An 18,023-nucleotide genomic window follows, 5' to 3' on the forward strand; every position below is an offset into this window, starting at 1 on the left:
AGGCTGGTCTGGAACTCCCACCTCAGGTGATCCGGCACCACCAGCCTTCCAAAGTGCTGATTACAAGCGGAACCACCAATGCCTGCAATGATGAATTTAAGGTAAAAATCCCATTCTTTCTCCAAACAGTTGATTGTTCCAACATAAATTTTGGAACCCCTTCCCTACTGATATGAAATACCACCTTTGTAACACTAAATAATCTTATATATTTCTAGATTATTCTGTTTCACCACTCTTGTGTTCCAGGGTTGCTACTTATATTTTGATTATCATAGCTTTATTTGTATATTCTCTAGTACAAGTCCTTTTCCCATTCTTCTCTTCCAAAAAGTTTCTTACTTTCTAGGTTTACTTTTTCAAATGAATTTTAAAACCATTTTGTCAAGTTTTCAAAAGGAAATCTGGTTGGAATCATGTAAAACTGCCAGCCATATCTCTCTGTTGCTATTTTCCTCAGTGGTAAAATGGAAATAACAGTACTTACCTCGTAGGTTTGTTATGAGAACTAAATAAATTAAATACAGTACAAAGTATTTAAAACACCAAGCCAGAAAGATGTTAACTATTATAATTACTCAAAAGTGACAGCTATTATGATTGCTCAATAAATGTTTTCCAGATGTGTTCGCACAATCTTCAAAGGCTCTTTTTAACATAAATCAAAAGGTATCATAAAGCATAAGCAGTGGTGTGGAAAACATACAATTTATACTTTTCTTCACCAACGCCTTGACTCTTCTTTGGTGAAATAAAGAGCTGGAACTGGGAGCAGAGACCAAGAAAAATGCCACAGGCTACCAGGTCTCTAAAATTTTACAAAGATAGCCCATCAAGTGGAAACGAAGACTTCTAGGCCCTTCTAGTCAGCGTTATGGGTGATCAGCATTTCCCTTTTAAATACTACTATTTCCCCATCTCCACAGTTATGACAATAGTAGTTACCTTTTGATTTCCTCCCAGAAAATACATAGGGATTAGATGTCTAAAAGACAGTATTTTTCAAATGAGGTCGTGGGCCCCTATAAATGGGAATGATAAAGATGGAGAGACATGCCCAGAATATTATAACAAATTACCTCTACCAGGTTTCCCACATCACTGTAAAGATTGAGAGGGGAGAGGCTGTGGGTTTTTTTTTTTGGGGGGGGGGGGCGGTTGTCTCATTATAATTGTTAAGAATTTGTTAAATTTTTTTTTTTTCTGCATTGAAATTGAAGTGAGGAAGTCAGAGGCCGTATGAGGGGCCTTAAGAAGTGATCTCCTCTACCGAGCTGAATGAGAAATGGAAGCCGAGAGTGGCAAGATGAAACCAGCCAAAGGCCTGGACCCCAGGCCTCCGAATTGCCAGATCTCGGCTCATCCCAGTACACCACACAGCTTCTCACCGACGCTTGCCACGCTTCTAGGTGGGAGGAGTAAAGGCAGGCAATCCGACCGCAGCAAAGACGCTGGAAAACCACAGGCCGGCGCAGTCGAAGGCACGTGACTCGCCACGCCCCCCCCCACCCTCCCCCTGCCCCGCGCCAGCAGCACGCGCTGCCAACCTCGTCATGTGACCTTCACGCGGCCCCAGCGCTCCCCCTGCTTGGCGACTCTTTCCAGCAGCCATTTTGCTGAGAACTTGTCGTCTGTGCTCGCCGCGGAGCAGGACGCCGCGAAAAGCCGCGGCCAGAATTTATGGGCCGCACACGCGCTTCGAAAGAGCGCTCAGGCCGTCAGGGCCCGGTCGAACCTCACTGAACACGTCGCACCCCGGGGCGCCGGGGAAAGCTGTGGGTGCGCCTCGGCCTGAGATTGGCTGTGGCGTCCACGTGACGCCTCAGCCCCCTCCCCGCCACCTTCTCCTTCCCCCCAACTCACAAAAACACCCAGACTGTTAACACCTCGCGCCAAGAACACGCCACCAGGCGCGTGGGGACGGGCGTAGCGCGTGGCAAGCAAAGCGCCTGCGCGTACCTGCCAAGGCCGACAGCAACCGACCCACGCACCGTTCCGCTCGCGGGTCCCGGAATCCTCGCGCTGCTGGACCACCCGGCTAGTCATTGGCTGCCAGTTCGGGTCACGTGCTGGTCGCCGGCCCGCCCCTACCCGCTAATCACCTGGCACCGAGCTCGAAGCGGCGCCGAGTCGTTCGCACGCGGAGAGGGAGGGTAGTTAGAGGGCCATCCTTTTCTGCCATTATGGAATTAAACTCATAAAGAGGAAACGAGAAACCAGAGGTTCAAAGCTAAGGAAGCTCGCACCTACCGGCTTAACTTCGCGCGCCTCTCCAGGAGCCGGGAACCATCGCCCTTGGGCGCTCCCCGATGCACGCCGGGATACGCCTGGCGCCCCTCGGTGTGCTGCAGAGCATGCCGGGAAAGGCACCTCTCCCGATCTCCTGGCGCTCACCTCCCGGGCGTTCCTTTCGTGTCCCCTTTGAAAGCCCGGTCCTTGGGCTTGGAATGAGACGGTTTGGGTAATTATGGGAGTGTGGCGAGGTATACCAGGCACTTTGAGCCCCTCCTCCCCGACTTGTTTGATCTGTGTGGTCTTGGGGAAACCGTTTAACCTTTCTCCACGGAGCAAGCGTTAAGTGTGTGCCTGCTGAGTGACTTTGTAAAGATTCAAAAAAAACAAAAAAAAAACAAAAAAAACCAGCAAGGGTATTTGCCTACAAATGAACTGCCAGCCTTTCCTGGCCAATGAAAAAGAATGCTAATTTAAATGCAACTTACCAGGAGCCCCACATGAGAGTGGAAATGGCACTTGGAATTTCCCTTGGGATAGAAGATGAGCCCTTTCTTGCTAAACTCACTGCTACTGCTGGGGAAAGCAGGGTGATAAGAGCATGAGGCGTTTTAAAGGAGGCAGGGACATGCCTGTATCACAGTTACTGATTCCACCTCATACGAGATACGGTATATTGGAAACGAGAAAAAAAAGACACCGTCTCCTAACTCAGAAAAAGTGATCATGCATCAGAACCAATTAACTTTGTAACATATTCACAAACTGCCCTTCAGGCCAAAACCTAATATTTTACTCCCATGAAACCCCCACTTAATTCACACCTTTTCTGCTTTGAACTCCATTCTTCAGCTTTGCCGATTTCAGAACGATTTCATCAATTCTTGATGATTAAGCTTGAAGAATTTGACTAGCGATGGTCAAGCTCAAGAGTTCTTATTTATAGATTAAAAATTAAATGTATCCATTTATAATGTGGTTATCAAGCCAAAATATAGTTTGTGGCACCCTTTTCTAATTTCAAGGTACTTCATAAGCCTAATTATCAGAAAATTATTCCCTGACTAGAAAATCAAAAGAAAGGGTATTAGATGATCATGTGTAATAAAAAGCATTAAATTGTAAGCATATGATGTTATACTTGAAGTTTATAAAACATTCTAATATTCATTATGTATAATCCTTATAACAACTCAGAGAAAAGTGCTATACTAGTATTACCATTTTCTGAGTCAGTCTTGAGTGGGAATCTGGAAAAACGTATTTTAACATGTTCTCCAGGCAATTGTTATGCACAACTGGGTTTGGGACATATTGGCTGTAGTGGAAAGAACCCAAGGTTTGAAGTCAGACAGATCCATGTCAACTTGCAGCTCTTTTACTTCCTGCACTCTGATTGTGGTGACAGGTTTTTAAACTTTTTTTTTTTTTGAGACCGAGTCTCAGTCTGTTGCCCAGGCTAGAATACAAAGGCATAATCTCAGCTCACTGCAACCTCCGCCTCCCAGGTTCAAGGAATTCTAGTGTCTCAGCCTCCTGAGTAGCTGGGATTATAGGCGCCTGCTACCATGCCTGGCAATTTTTGTATTTTTAGTAGAGATGGGGTTTCACCATGTTGGCCAGGATGGTCTCGAACTCCTGACCTCAGGTGATCTGCCTGTCTAGGCTTCCCAAAATGCTGGGATTACTGGCGTGAGCCACATGCCCGCCCATTTTTGAACTTTTTGATTTTCAGTTCCTTTAACTGCAAATTGAGGCCACTTTTGGATTGTCTTTGTTTTTGTTTGTTTGTTTGTTTTTTAGACAGAGTCTCACTCTATTGCCCAGACTGGAGTGCAATGGTGTAATCTTGGCTAACTGCAACCTCCGCCTCCTGGGTTCAAACAATTCTCCTGCCCCAGCCTCCTGAGTAGCTGGGATTACAGGCGCACGCCACATCACCTGGCTAATTTTTGTATTTTTAGTAGAGACAGAGTCTCACCATGTTGGCCAGGCTGGTCTCGAACTCCTGACCTTGTGATCCGCCCACCTTAGCCTCCCAAAGTGCTGGGATTACAAACAGGAGCCACCGTGCCTGGCTTGTCTTTGTGTGCGTGTGCGTGTGTGTGTGTGTGTGTGTGTGTGTGTGTGTGTGTGTGTTTTGAGATGGAGTTTTGCTCTTGTTGCCCAGGCTGGAGTGCAGTGGCGCAGTCTTGGCTCACTGCAACCTCCGACTCCCAGGTTCAAGGGATTCTCCTGCATCAGCTTCTCAAGTAGTTGAGATTACAGGCATGAGCTACCATGCCCTGCCTGGATTGTATTTGGGTTGTCATAATGATTCTCAGATCAAAATATTTAGAATACCTGTCATAATCCCTGATAAATAGGATGGACTCTATGAATGTGAGTACTAGTTAGTGGTAAGGTTGCATTCGAACTAGCACCCTGTGCTCTGTGCAATACAGCACATTGTTGAATCTTTTTTCCTCTGCTATTCTGTTTCTCCCCTAGACAGTGCTAGAGGAACACTAACAGATTCATATACCACAGATCTTTTTTGGACTGCTTAGTGACTACTCCCCATCTGTTGGTATATATATTTACATTGTCTCCCACCTTCATTTCAGTTTTTTTTTTTCTTAACATGTTAAAATGCTGAGCTGTAGACATTATTGCAGTAAAATAATGCTGATAGAGGATTAGAGAGGGCACTTGTGCGTGAACTTCAAGGAGACTGAAAATTTTTATATAAATATCTCAAAGTAAAGACACCTCAAAACTCACTCTTCGCTTACATAACAATATTTCAGATGCTGTCTTGCCGGCCTCCTTCCAGTGGTTCCATAGAACCTCTACTAGCTTCATCATTTACCCTTAAAAAAGGGAGAGATTCGCTTAGGCAGAACTTCCCATAGACATCCGAAACTCAGCATTTCCAAAGCCAAACTAATTATCCATCCCTTCACCACCACACACAAGTAGTATAGCATTCCTCTAAATGGGCAATACCACCACCATTCCAGTAAGTTTGCCAGGCTACGAATCTTATCCTCAACTGACCCTTTTCATCTATTTTCCACAATCACTTGATCCCAGAGTTCTATTGCTTCCAACATTTGAGTGTCTTTTTTTTCTTTTTTTTTTTTTTTTTTTGAGACGGAGTCTCACTCTGTTGCCCAGGCTGAAGTGCAGTAGCACAGTCTCAGCTCACTGCAACTGCAATCTCTGCCTCCCAGGTTCAAGCAATTCTCCTGCCTTAGCCTCCCAAGTAGCTGGGATTACAGGCATGCCCCACAACACCGGGCTAATTTTTTTATATTTTTGGTAGAGATGGGGTTTCACCATGTTGGCCAGGCTGGTCTCAAACTCCTGACCTCAAGTAATCCACCCGCCTCAGCCTCCCAAAGTGCTGGGATTACAGGCATGAGCCACCGCACTCAGCCAAAATGTCCTTTTTTTTTTTTAAGACAGAGTCTCACTCTATCACCCAGGCTGGAGTGCAGTGGTGTGATCTCAGCTCACTGCAACCTCTGCCTCTTGGGTTTAAGCAATTCTCTGCCTCAGCCTCCTGAATATCTGGGATTGCAGGCGCCCACCACCATGCCCGGCTAATTTTTTTGTATTTTTAGTAGAGACGGGGGTTTCACCATCCTGGCCAGGTTAGTATTGAACTGCTGACCTCGTGATCCACCCACCTTGGCCCCCCAAAGTGCTGGGATTACAGGCATGAGCCACTGCGCCCGGCAGTCTAAATGTCTTGTAAATTTAATACCTACTTTCCATTTCCTCCACCATTACACTAGTTAAACATTTTTCTCTGTGAGACCCTACAAATACAGAAGTATTCCACTATAATGACAATGAAAATGTTCAAGTTTATTTGAGAATATCAAATTGTATATGCAATGAGATATTATTCAGCCATAAAAAAGAAACCACTGCTATTTGCGACAATATAGATAAACCTGGGAGACATTAAGCTATGTGAAATAAGTCAAACACCATTAGGCCAGGCACGGTGGCTCATACCTGTAATCCCAGCACTTTGGGAGGCCAAGGCAGGTGGATCACCATAAGTCAGGAATTCGAGACCAGCCTGGCCAATGTGGCTAAATCCTGTCTCTACTAAAAATACAAAAATTAGCCAGGCATGGTGGCTTGTAATCCCAGCTACTCAGGAGACTGAGGCACAAGAATCACTTGAACCTGGGAGAGACGGAGGTTGCAGTGAACCAGGATCAAGCCACTGTACTCCAACCTGGGTAAGAGTGAGACTCTGTCTTAAAAAAAAAAAAAAGCCAGGCACGGTGGCTCACGCCTGTAATCCCAGCACTTTGGGAGGCCGAGGCAGGCTGATCACCTGAGGTCAGGAGTTGGAGACCAGCCTGACCAACATGGAGAAACCCCATCTCTGCTCAAAATACAAAATTAGCCAGACATGGTGGTTCATGCCTGCAATCCCAGCTACTTGGGAGGCTGAGGCAGGAGAATTGCTTGAACCCGGGAGGTAGAGGTTACGGTGAGCCAAGGTCATGCCATTGCACTCCAGCCTGGGCAACAGAGTGAAATTCCATCTCAAAAAAAAAGTAAGTTTTATGTATGTATATTTTACCACAGCTTTCAAATTAGAAAATAATCAATGAGATACCACTGCACTCCTGTTAGAATGACTAAAATCCAAAACACTGCCAACACCAAATGCTGATGAGGATGTAGAGGAACAGGAACACTCAGTCATTACTAGTACACAATCATACAGTCACTATGGAAGACAGTTTGGTAGTTTCTTATACAGCTAAATGAAGTATAGTCCTACTATACTACCCAGCAATAACGTTCCTAGGTATTAGACCAGATGTGGTAGCTCATGCCTGTAAGCCCAATGCTTTGGAAGGTCAAGACAGGAGCCCACATGTTGGAGGTTAACAGTGAGCTATGATGACAACACTGTACTCCCACCTAGGCAACAAAGAGAGACTCTGTATCTAAAAACAAAGAAAAAACACACAAAAACAAAAACATTCCTAGGTATTTACCCAAATGAGCTGAAAATATGTCTGCACAAAAACCTACACACAAATGTTTATAAAAGTTTTATTCATAATCAGCTGGGTGGGGTGGCTCACACCTGTAATCCTAGCACTTTAGGAGGCCAAGGTGGGTGGATGGTTTGAGGCCAGGAGGTCAAGCCCAACCTGGGCAAAATTTCAAGACCTCATCTCTGAAAAAAGAAATGAACAAAAAAATTAGCCAAGTGTGGTGGTGCATGCCTGCAGTCCCAGCTACTTGGGATGCTGAGGCAGGAGGATCGCTTGAGCCCGGAAAGTTGAAGCTACAGTTGGCCATCAGTACACCACTGTACTCCAACTTGGGTGACAGAGTGAGACCCTGTTTCAAAAAAATAATAAAAATAATTGTTACTTTTAAAAATAAAAATAAACTTTATAAAACACTGATAATTTCCAATGTATTAACTTTTTATTTTGTGGTGAGTACTGATTGTGCCTTACCTAATAAACCTTTGCTCATCCCAAAGTTGTACACATTTTCTTCTATGTTTTTTGCATAATTTTTATCGTTTTCCATTTTGCATTTAGGTCTAATATCCACCTCAAATTAATATCCGTAAAGGCTGGCCACAGGGGCTCATGCCTGTAATCCTAGCACTTTGGGAGGCCAAGGCAGGCCGATCACGAGGTCAGGAGACCGAGACCATCCTGGCTAACACGGTGAAATCTCTACTAAAAATACAAAAAATTAGCCGGGCGTGATGGTGGATGCCTGTAGTCCCAGCTTCCCAGATACTTGGGAGGCTGAGGCAGGAGAATGGTGTCAACCCAGGAGGCGGAGATTGCAGTGAGCTGAGATGGCACCACTGCACTCCATCCTGGACGACAGAGTGAGACTCTGTCTCAAAAAAAAATGATAATAATAATAATCTGTGTATGGTGTGAGGTAGGGGTTGAGATTCATTTATTTCATAAGGATGTCAAGTTGATCCAACACTATTTGTTTAACATTATTTTCCCTCTTTGAAGTACCTTGACATCTGTATTAGTTATCTATTACTGTATAACAAATTACCTCTAAAACTTAGCAGTTTAAAACAACAAATACTTATTACCTCATTTTTTTGTGTGTGGTTAAGGAATCTGGGCACAGCATACCTGGGTGCCAGTGGCTCACTGTGTCTCATGAGGTTCCAGTCAAGCTGTTGGCCAGGGTTGTAGTCTCAACTGAACGCTTGACTCAATGTGAGGGGAGTCTGCTTCCAAGCTCCTTTGTGCTTCTTGGCAAGCCTTGGTCCCCTGCCCCATAGGCCTCTCCACAGGCCTGCCTCACAACATGGCAGTTAGCGTTACTGATAGTAAACAATCCAAGAGAGAAACAATGACCCCAAAATGTAAGCCATAGTCTCTTTTAAACCTAACTCTAGGCTGGGCGCGGTGGCTCAAGCCTGTAATCCCAGCACTTTGGGAGGCCGAGACGGGTGGATCACGAGGTCAGGAGATCGAGACCATCCTGGCTAACACGGTGAAACCCCGTCTCTACTAAAAAATACAAAAAACTAGCCGGGCGAAGTGGCGGGTGCCTGTAGTCCCAGCTACTCGGGAGGCTGAGGCAGGAGAATGGCGTGAACCTGAGAGGAGGAGCTTGCAGTGAGCTGAGATCCGGCCACTGCACTCCAGCCTGGGTGACAGAGCAAGACTCCGTCTGAAAAAAAAAAAACCTAACTCTAGTAGTGACATCCTCTGACACCTATCAGCCCACGCCCAAGAGAGATTGCATATGGGTGTGAACACCTGGAGGTAGGAATCATGATATTCAATGACATGCAATCTCTATTGAGTGTGACCTGATAGATTAGGGTCCATTATTAGAGGCTGCTCCATCATAACATAACACCTTTGTCAAAAATCAGTTGTCTGTATATATTTGGGTCTATTTCTAGGTTGTATTCTGTTCAACTGATCTAATTATTTGTCCATTGACTACAGCTATGCTGCCTTGATTTCTGTAACTATAATATGTCATGAGGTCAGTAGTTAGGTCCTTCAACTTATCTTTTTCAAAACTGTTTTGGCTATTCCAGGTTGCAGTGCAGTGGCATGAACACAGCTCACTGCAGCCTGGACCTTGCAGGCTGAAGCAATCCTTCCACCTCAGCCTCCCAAGTAGCTGTGGTTATACACCACTACACCTGGCTAATTTTTAAAAATTTTTTATAGAGACAGGAGTCTCACCATGTTGCCCAGGTTAGTCTCAAACTTCTAGGCTGAAGCAATCCTCCTGCCTTGACCTCCCAAATTGCTGGGATTACAGGCGTGAGCCACCGTGCCTGGCCCTTGCATTTTCATATAAATTTTAGAATTGGCTCATCAACTTCTATGAAAATCCTGCTAGGGTTTTTAGTGGAATGGCATTGGATCTACAGATCAATTCTTGAATAATTAATATTTTAATATTGAGACTTCTGATTCATTAACATGTAGTCACAATACATATATCTAACAAAGGACAAAAATCCACAATATATTAAGAACCTTGTAATAGGTTGGGTGTGGTGGCTCATGCCTGTAATCCCAGCAATTTGGGAGGCTGAGGCGGGAGATCGCTTGAGGTCAGGAGTTCGAGACCAGCCTGGCCAACATGGTGAAATCACGTCTCTACTAAAAATACAGGAAAATGGCCAGGCGCAGTGGCTCATGCCTGTAATCCCAGCACTTTGGGAGGCTGAGACAGGTGGATCACTTGAGGTCAGGAGTTCAAGACCAGTCTGGCCAAACTGGTGAAACCCTGTCTCTACTAAAAATACAAAAATTGGCCGGACGTGGTGGCAGGCATCTGTAATCCCAGCTACTCTGAAGGCTGAGGCAGGAGAATCACTTGAACCTGGGAGGCAGAGACTGCAGTGTGCCAAGATCAAGCCATTGCACTCCAGCCTGGGAGACAAGAGCGAGACTTCCTCTCAAAAAAAAAAAAAAAAAAAAATACAGGAAAAAACTAGCCAGGTGTGGTGGCAGGAGCCTGTAATCCCAGTTACAAGGGAGGTTGAGGCAGGAGAATCACTGAAACCCAGGAGGCAGAGGTTGCAATGATCTGAGATGGTGCCACCACTGCACTCCAGCCTGGGCAACAATGAGACTCTGTCTCAAAAAAAAAAAAAAAAAAAAAGAACCCTGTAATAATAATAATAAAGCAGAAATCCAATATTTTTTTTTTTTGTTTGGAGACAGGGTCTCACTCTGTCACCCAGGCTGGAGGGCAGTTGCAAGATCACAGCTCCTTAGTTCACTGCGGCCTCAACCTCCTGGGATCAAGTAATCCTCCCACCTCAGCCTCCCTAGTAAGTGAGACTGCAGGCATGCAGCACCACCCCTGGCTAATTTTTTGTATTTTTTGCAGAGATGGGGTTTGGCCATGTTGCCCAGGCTGGCCAGTATGTTTTTTTCTTTTTCTTTTTTTTTCCTTTATTTGAGACGGATTCTTGCTCTGTCACCCAGGCTGGAGTGCAGTGGCACAATCTCAGCTCACTGCAGCCTCCGCTTCCCAGGCTCAAGCGATTCTCCTGCCTCAGCCTCCTGAGTAGCTGGGATTACAGGTTCCTGCCACCATGCCCGGCTAATTTTTGTATTTTTAGTAGAGACAAGGTTTCACCTTGTTGGTCAGGCTGGTCTCAAACTCCTGAACTCACTGTGATCCACCTGCCTCGGCCTCCCAAAGTTCTGGGATTATAGGCATGAGCCACCACACCCAGCCTACAGGCCTTTGTTTTCTTTTTCTTTTTCTTTTTTTTTCCAGATGGAGTCTCACTCTGTCACCCAGGCTGGAGTGCAGTGGTGCAATCTCAGTTCACTGCAACCTCCACCTCCTGTGTTCAAGAGATTCTCCGCCTCAGCCTCCCAGTAGCTGGGACTACAGGCGCCCGCCACCACACCTGGCTAATTTTTTGTATTTTTAGTAGAGATGGGGTTTCACCATGTTAGCCAGGATGGTTTCAATCTCCTGACCTCATGATCTGCCTGCCTCGGCCTCCCAAAGTTCTGGGATTACAGGCGTGAGCCACCATGCCCGGCCCCCTTTTTTTCTTACTACATATTTTGCTGTATGCATTCAGAGAAACTTCTCTAGTAACAAACTAAAAAAACTATTCCTGAAAGTATAGTCTTGGCCAATATATTTTTTTAAAGAATTCAATTGACTTTATTGCAGTTTTAAAATCAGGTAATAATTCATTCCATAAAACAGAAAGTGTTCAATGGCCAATATTTTTTTAAATGAGTAAACGAACTGACATTTTACCAAAGAAAATCTACAAATGGCCATTGAACATATGAAACATGCTTAACACCACCAGTTAATAGGGAAATACAAATTAAAACCACAAAGAGATACCAGTTCACACCGTCTACAATGTCTAAAATTAAAAAGACTGACAAGGTTGGACATGGTGGCTCATGCCTGTAATTCCAGCACTTTGGGAGGCTGAGGTGGACAAATCACCTGAGGTCAGGAGGTCGAGACCAACCTGGCCAACATGGTAAAACCCCGTCTCTACTAAAAATACAAAAGTTAGCCAGTTGTGGTGGTGGGCGCCTATAATCCCAGCTACAGAGGTTGAGGCAGGAGAATCACTTGAACCCGGGAAGGGGAGGTTGCAGTGAGCCAAGGCTGTGCCGTTGCACTCCAGCCTGGGCAACAAGAGCAAGACTCCATCTCAAAAATAAATAAATGAATAATAAAAAGACTGACAATAACAAGTGTTGGCTAGGATTTGTAGCAACTAAAACTCTCACACATTCCTGCTGGGAGTATAAACTGCTACAATTCAGCCTAGGCAATTGTGAGACCCCGTCTCTACAAAAAAATTTAAAAATTAGCCAGGAGTGGTGCTGTGCACCTGTGGTCTCAGTTACTTGGGAGGCTGAAGTTGAAGGATCTCCTGAGCCTAGGAGATTCAGGCTGCAGTGAGGTAGGATTGCACTGCTTTACTTCATCCTGGACAACAGAGTGAAACCCCATCTCTATTAAAAAATGGTATGTCGGCTGAGGTAGCGGTGGCTCCAGCCATAATCCTGCTTTGGGAGCAAGCCAAGCAGATCGAGTCAGGAGATTGAGACCATCCTGGCTAACAAGGTGAAACCAAGTCTCTACTAAAATACAAAAAAATTACTGCTTGAGGCAGCAGTGAGTGAGAGCCTGTAGTCCCAACTGAGAGCTGAGCAGAAGATAGGCCTTGAACCAGGGGCCCAGGCTTGCAGTGAGCCGAGATGAATTCTGCCACTGCACCCTCCCAGCCAGCCTGGGGGACAGAGTGAAGACTCCGCCTCAAAAAAAAAAAAAAAAATAGTATAATCGGTCAGGCGCAGTGGCTCACACCTGTAATCCTAGCACTTTGGGAGCCCAAGGCAGGTGGATCACCTGAGGCCAGGAGTTCGAGACCAGGCCGGCCAACATGGCGAAACCCCATCTCTACTAAAAAATACAAACATTAGCCGGGCGTGGTGGCAGGCACCTATAATCCTAGCTACTCGGGAGGCTGAGGCAGGGGAATCACTTGCACCTGGAGGAAAGAGGTTGCAGTGAGCCAAGATCGCACCACTTTATTCCAGCCTGAATGAAAAACAAAACTCCATCTCAAAAAAAAAAAAAAAAGGGTACAACTCTTTGGAAAACAGCTTGACAATTGTTTATAAATTTAACATATACTTAGTCTATCACCTAGCAATTTAACTGCTAGGTATTTACTAAAGAGAAATGAAAACATATATCCACAAAAAACTTTATGTCCTTCTTTGAGACAGTCTTGCTCTGTTGCCCAGGCTGGAATGTGGTAGTGTGATCACAGTTCATTGCGCACTCAACCTCCAAGACCAAGCACTCCTCCAGCCTCAGCCTCCCAAGTAGCTGGGACTACAGGTGTGCACCACCACATCCAGCTAAATTTTCTTTTATTTTTAGTAGAGACAAGGTATTGCTATGTTGCTCAGGCTGGTCTGGAACTCCTGAGCTCAAACAATACTCCCACCTCGGCCTCCCAAAGTGCTGGGATTACAGGCCTGGGCCACTGTGCCCAGCACACACAAAAAAACTATTGTATTAAAAATTTTATAACAGCTTTATTCATAATAACCAAAAACTAGAAGCAACTCAAATGTCCATCAACAGATAAATGAGTAAACAAATTGATTATCAATGGACTATATTCAACAATAAAAAAAGAATAGAGTTCTGGAGTTCAACAATAAAAAGAAATGAACTGCTGGTATATCAACAATATAGATGAATGGCTGGGTGCAGTGGCTCAGGCCTGTAATCCCAACACTTTGGGAGGCTGAGGTAGAAGGATCACTTGAGCCCAGGAGTTCAAGACCAACCTGGGCAACATAGTGAGACCCCCCCAGCCATCTCTAGTTTAAAAAAAAAAAAGGAAAAAACAATATAGATGAATCTCAAAACACATAATGAGCAAAAAAAGCCAGACATGTATTAATACATAGTATGATTCCATTCTGTGGGACATTCTAGAACAGACAAAATTAATCTATGATGTGGTGGAATAAAGATGGCCCATCTTTGTCACTCTCCCCACTGAAAAGTGGAATTTATTTTTCCATCCCCTTGAATTTCTTCTAGGCTCGTGCCTGCTTTTGTCAGTAGAATACAGCTAAAGTGATGCTGTACCAGTTTTGGGTCTAGTCTTTACAAGCAGTGGTAACTTCAACTTTCTCCTTCTTGGTACCTACCCACCATGTTGTAAGGAAGCCCAAACAGCCACATGGAAGACAGTTCTAGCTGAGCTCCCAGCCAAGAGCCTATCCCAACTCTCCAGCCATGTAAGTGAAGGGAATTTTCCAGCCCCAGTCAAGCTACCCCAGCTGACCCACAAAGCAGACAAATTGATTCCACTAAACCATAACCAAATTGCAAAATCATGAGCAAATAAATGATTTTTTTTTTTTTTTTTTGACAGAGTCTCGTGCCGCCCAGGCTGGAGTGCAATGCCACAATCTCAGCTCACTGCAACCTCCACTTCTTGGGTTCAAACAATGCCCCTCCCTCAGCCTCCGAGTAGCTGGGATTACAGGCATCCGCCACCACGCCCAGCTAATTTTTGTATTTTTAGTGGAGACAGGGTTTCACCATTTTGGCCAAGCTGGTCTTGAACTCCTGACCTTGTGATCTGCCCACCTCGGCCTCCCAAAGTGCTGGGATCACAGGCGTGAGCCATCGCACCCAGTCAATGATTTTTATTATTTTAAGCCACTGGGTTTTGGGGTGACAAAACAATCTACAGATATAGCAATCTATAACTAAAACATATGGGACTAGAAATCACATCAGTATTACCTGTGGGAAGAGGCAGGATCAATGGCAAAGGGGCACAAGAGGACTTAGAGGCGATAGAAATGTTCTTATCAACTAGGCACAGTGGCTCATGCCCATAATCCCAGCATTTTGGGAGGCTGAGGCTGGAGGATCACATAACCCCGGGGGTCTGAGACCAGGCTGGGTGACATAGTGAGACCTCATCTCTGCAAAAAATAAAATTAGCCGGGGTGGCGGCACACACCTCTAGTCCCAGCTACTGGGGAGGCTAAGGTGGGAGGATCACTTGAATCCAGGAGGTTGAGGCTACAGTGAGCTGAGATCACACCACTGCACCCCAGCCTGGGCAACACAGTTAGACCCTGTCTCAAAAAAAAAAAAATTATCTATCTTGATTAGGGTAATGGTTATACAAATGTAGGCATTTCTCAAAACTCTGAACTGTATGCTTAAAATCTATATATTGTATTGTATATAAATTATGCCTTAATGAAGTAGATTTAAAAAAAAAAAAAAAAAGACCAGGCACGGTGGCTCATGCCTGTAATCCCAACACTTTGGGAGGCCAAAGAGGGCGGATCACAAGATCAGGAGTTAGAGACCAATCTGGCCAACATAGTGAAACCCTGTCCCTACTAAGAATACAAAATTAGCCGGGTGTGGTGGTGTGTGCCTATAATCCCAGTTAGTCGGGAGCCTGAGTCAGGATAATCATGTGAACCGGGGAGGCGGAGGTTGCAGTGAGCCGAGATCGTGCCTTTGCACTCCAGCCCGGGCGACAGTGCAAGACTCTGTCTCAAAAAAAAAAAACATTAGGCCGGGCGCGGTGGCTCAAGCCTGTAATCCCAGCACTTTGGGAGGCCGAGACGGGTGGATCACGAGGTCAGGAGATCGAGACCATCCTGGCTAACACGGTGAAACCCCGTCTCTACTAAAAAAATACAAAAAACTAGCCGGGCGAGGTGGCGGGCGCCTGTAGTCCCAGCTACTCGGGAGGCTGAGGCAGGAGAATGGCGTGAACCCGGGAGGCGGAGCTTGCAGTGAGCTGAGATCTGGCCACTGCACTCCAGCCTAGGCGACAGAGCGAGACTCTGTCTCAAAAAAAAAAAAAAAAACATTTGGTAACTCTCCATTAGCTAGAGAATAAAGAGTAACCTCCATAGCTTCTTAGGAGACTCTTCACAAACACAAAGTCACCCCAGCCTGAATTCCCAAGATATTCCCTTCTTTTATTCTTTTTTTTGTCACCCAGGTTGGAGTACAGTGGCACGATCTCAGCTCACTGCAACCTCTGCCTCCCAGGTTCAAGCAATTCTCTGCCTCAGCCTCCCGAGTGGCTGGGATTACAGTTAATTTTTGTATTTTTAGTAGACACAGGATTTTACCATCTTGGCCAGGCTGGTCTTGAACTCCTGACCTCGTGATCCACCCATCTTGGCCTCCCAAAGTGCTGGGATTACAGGAGTGATCCACCACGCCTGGTCAATATTCCCTTCTTTACACTAAAATTTAACAAAATGATTTGAAGTTCCATATGGGCCCCAGCTTCTTGAGGTTGTTCTGTCTTCTCGGTATTTGACTCCTTCCGACCTCAGGCTGCTAAAAAGTCCCAGGCATCCTGTGACACCAACCTCTACCCACCCCTGTCCTGAGAGAGTCTTAGCCACCACCTCCTCTGGCTTGCAGAATATTTTGTGAATACTTTTATTATAATACTTACCAAGTATTGTATTGTATTGTATTGTATTGTATTTGTTTACATGCTTCTCTCTTTCACTAGACCCTGACTTCCTTCAGCAAAGAGACAACTTCTGATTCATCTTCATATCACCATAATCTAAGTACCCGGCAAGTAACAGATACTTGGTAAATGGTGAATGGATTACAGTACATTTGTCAGGGTCTCCTTTTGCTTCTCTCGTTACTTTACTGGTAAGTATTCTCCAGCCCTCTGTTGTATGGCTGTGTCCTAGGTCTCCATCCACTGCCATCCTCTGACATTTCCTTTTCTCTTTCTGTTTCTCTTTCACTCCTCTAGCAATCCCTGAAGGCTCACTTAGCCTCGTGGCTGCAGCCATTTCCCTCTCTGCAGATACTTCCAAAAGTTATACTGCATGTTAACTGAGCACTAAGGACACTACGCGAAAGGCTGGAGTACAAGCATCCAAAGGACTGAAGAATTTGAAGAGCACTGAATGTGGGAGACAGGAGAGAGAAAAAGAGTCAAATGTCTCCAAGAAATGAAGCCTGTGTGCCCTAGAGAATGAAGAGGCATCATCAAATCGGGGAGGCTGAAGGAGGAATCGGTTTTCAGAGAAAAACAATTTATGTTGTCTTAGCTGTGTCGGGTGGCCTACCACTACATTCAAGTGAAGCTGTGTAACAGACAGAGATGGCAAATTTTATTCATTTATGAATGCCTACCTATATATATATATATATATATAGTTTTTGCCATCATGTCACTTATTGGGGTGACAGACATAAATCAAATAATTCCATAAATAAATATAAAATTACAATTTGTGATAAATGCTGCAAAGTGGTACATATTCGTATGGAAGCATAAAGTAAAGAGAACTGACCCAGTCGAGGGAGCTGGCAGTGAGAGCTGAAGGTAAGAGCAAGAGTTGACTAGGCGACAAGATGGCAAAGTTCTCGGCAGAAGGAACAGCATGTTCCAAAGCCTACAGCATAGAGACAGAAAATAGATTAGTGATTGCCAGGGGGTGTTGGGGAGAGCAGAGAGGAAGTGGAGTGCCTGCTCATGGATATGGAGTTTCTTTTTGAGGCAATGAAAACACTCTGGAATGAGATAGTGGTAACAGTTGCACACATACTAAAGAATTACACACTTTAAAAGGGTAAATTGTGTGGTAAGCGAATTATATTTCAATTTTTAAAGATAAAGATAAATGCAAGTGAACAATAACCGGGGGGAGAAAAAAAAAACATGCCACAGCACCTTCAGGAAACTAAAAGAAGGCCAGTGCGGGTCGGGTGTGGTGGCTCACGCCTGTAATCCCAACACTTTGGGAGGCCGAGGTGGGTGGATCACCTGAGGTCAGGAGTTCGAGACCAGCCTGGCCAACATGGCAAAACCCCATCTCTACTAAAAGTACAAAATTAGCCGGCCCAGTGGCGGGCGCCTGTAATCCCAGCTACTAAGCAGGCTGAGGCAGGATAATTACTTGAACCCAGTAGGCAGAGATTGCAGTGAGCCAAGATCGCACCACTGCCCACCAGCCTGGGCGACAAAAGCAAGACTCCATCTCAAAAAAAAAAAAAAAAAAAAAAAAATTGGCGAGTGTGGCCAAAACAAGTGGGAGTAACCATGATATATGAGGAAGCTGAGGAAGTGAGGACAAAGAACAACAAAGGACAAGGCCAGGCATGGTGGCTCACGGCTATAATCCTAGCAATTTGAGAGGCCTAGGCAGGTAGATCACCTGAGGTCAGGAGTTCAAGACTAGCCATGGCCA

The 18,023-nt window shown here is 45.2% G+C and overlaps 1 protein-coding gene and 1 long non-coding RNA gene across 5 annotated transcripts in view; one reads left to right on the forward strand and one right to left on the reverse strand.

Annotated features, from left to right (window-relative positions):
- The window catches only part of MGA (MAX dimerization protein MGA), a 168,032-nt gene extending 165,704 nt beyond the window's left edge, over positions 1 to 2,328 (reverse strand). Inside the window, exon 1 of one of the 4 annotated variants that reach the window (XM_031668812.1) lies at positions 2,251 to 2,320. The gene's annotated coding sequence lies outside the window, so the exon portion shown is untranslated. Of the gene's footprint in view, positions 1 to 1,959; positions 2,195 to 2,250 lie in introns of those variants that run through there. The other 3 variants (XM_031668802.1, XM_031668813.1, XM_031668803.1) reach the window with 3 other exon arrangements.
- A 49-nt stretch (positions 2,329 to 2,377) lies between these two features.
- Positions 2,378 to 16,996, forward strand: LOC103885781. The gene is made up of 4 exons (XR_001904314.3): positions 2,378 to 2,461; positions 13,849 to 14,048; positions 16,322 to 16,473; positions 16,580 to 16,996. It is a non-coding gene; the product is annotated as an uncharacterized LOC103885781 (long non-coding RNA).
- Positions 16,997 to 18,023: the final 1,027 nt, after the last annotated feature.

The sequence above is a fragment of the Papio anubis genome, chromosome 7, assembly GCF_008728515.1.
Source record: "Papio anubis isolate 15944 chromosome 7, Panubis1.0, whole genome shotgun sequence".
Lineage (NCBI taxonomy): Eukaryota > Metazoa > Chordata > Mammalia > Primates > Cercopithecidae > Papio > Papio anubis.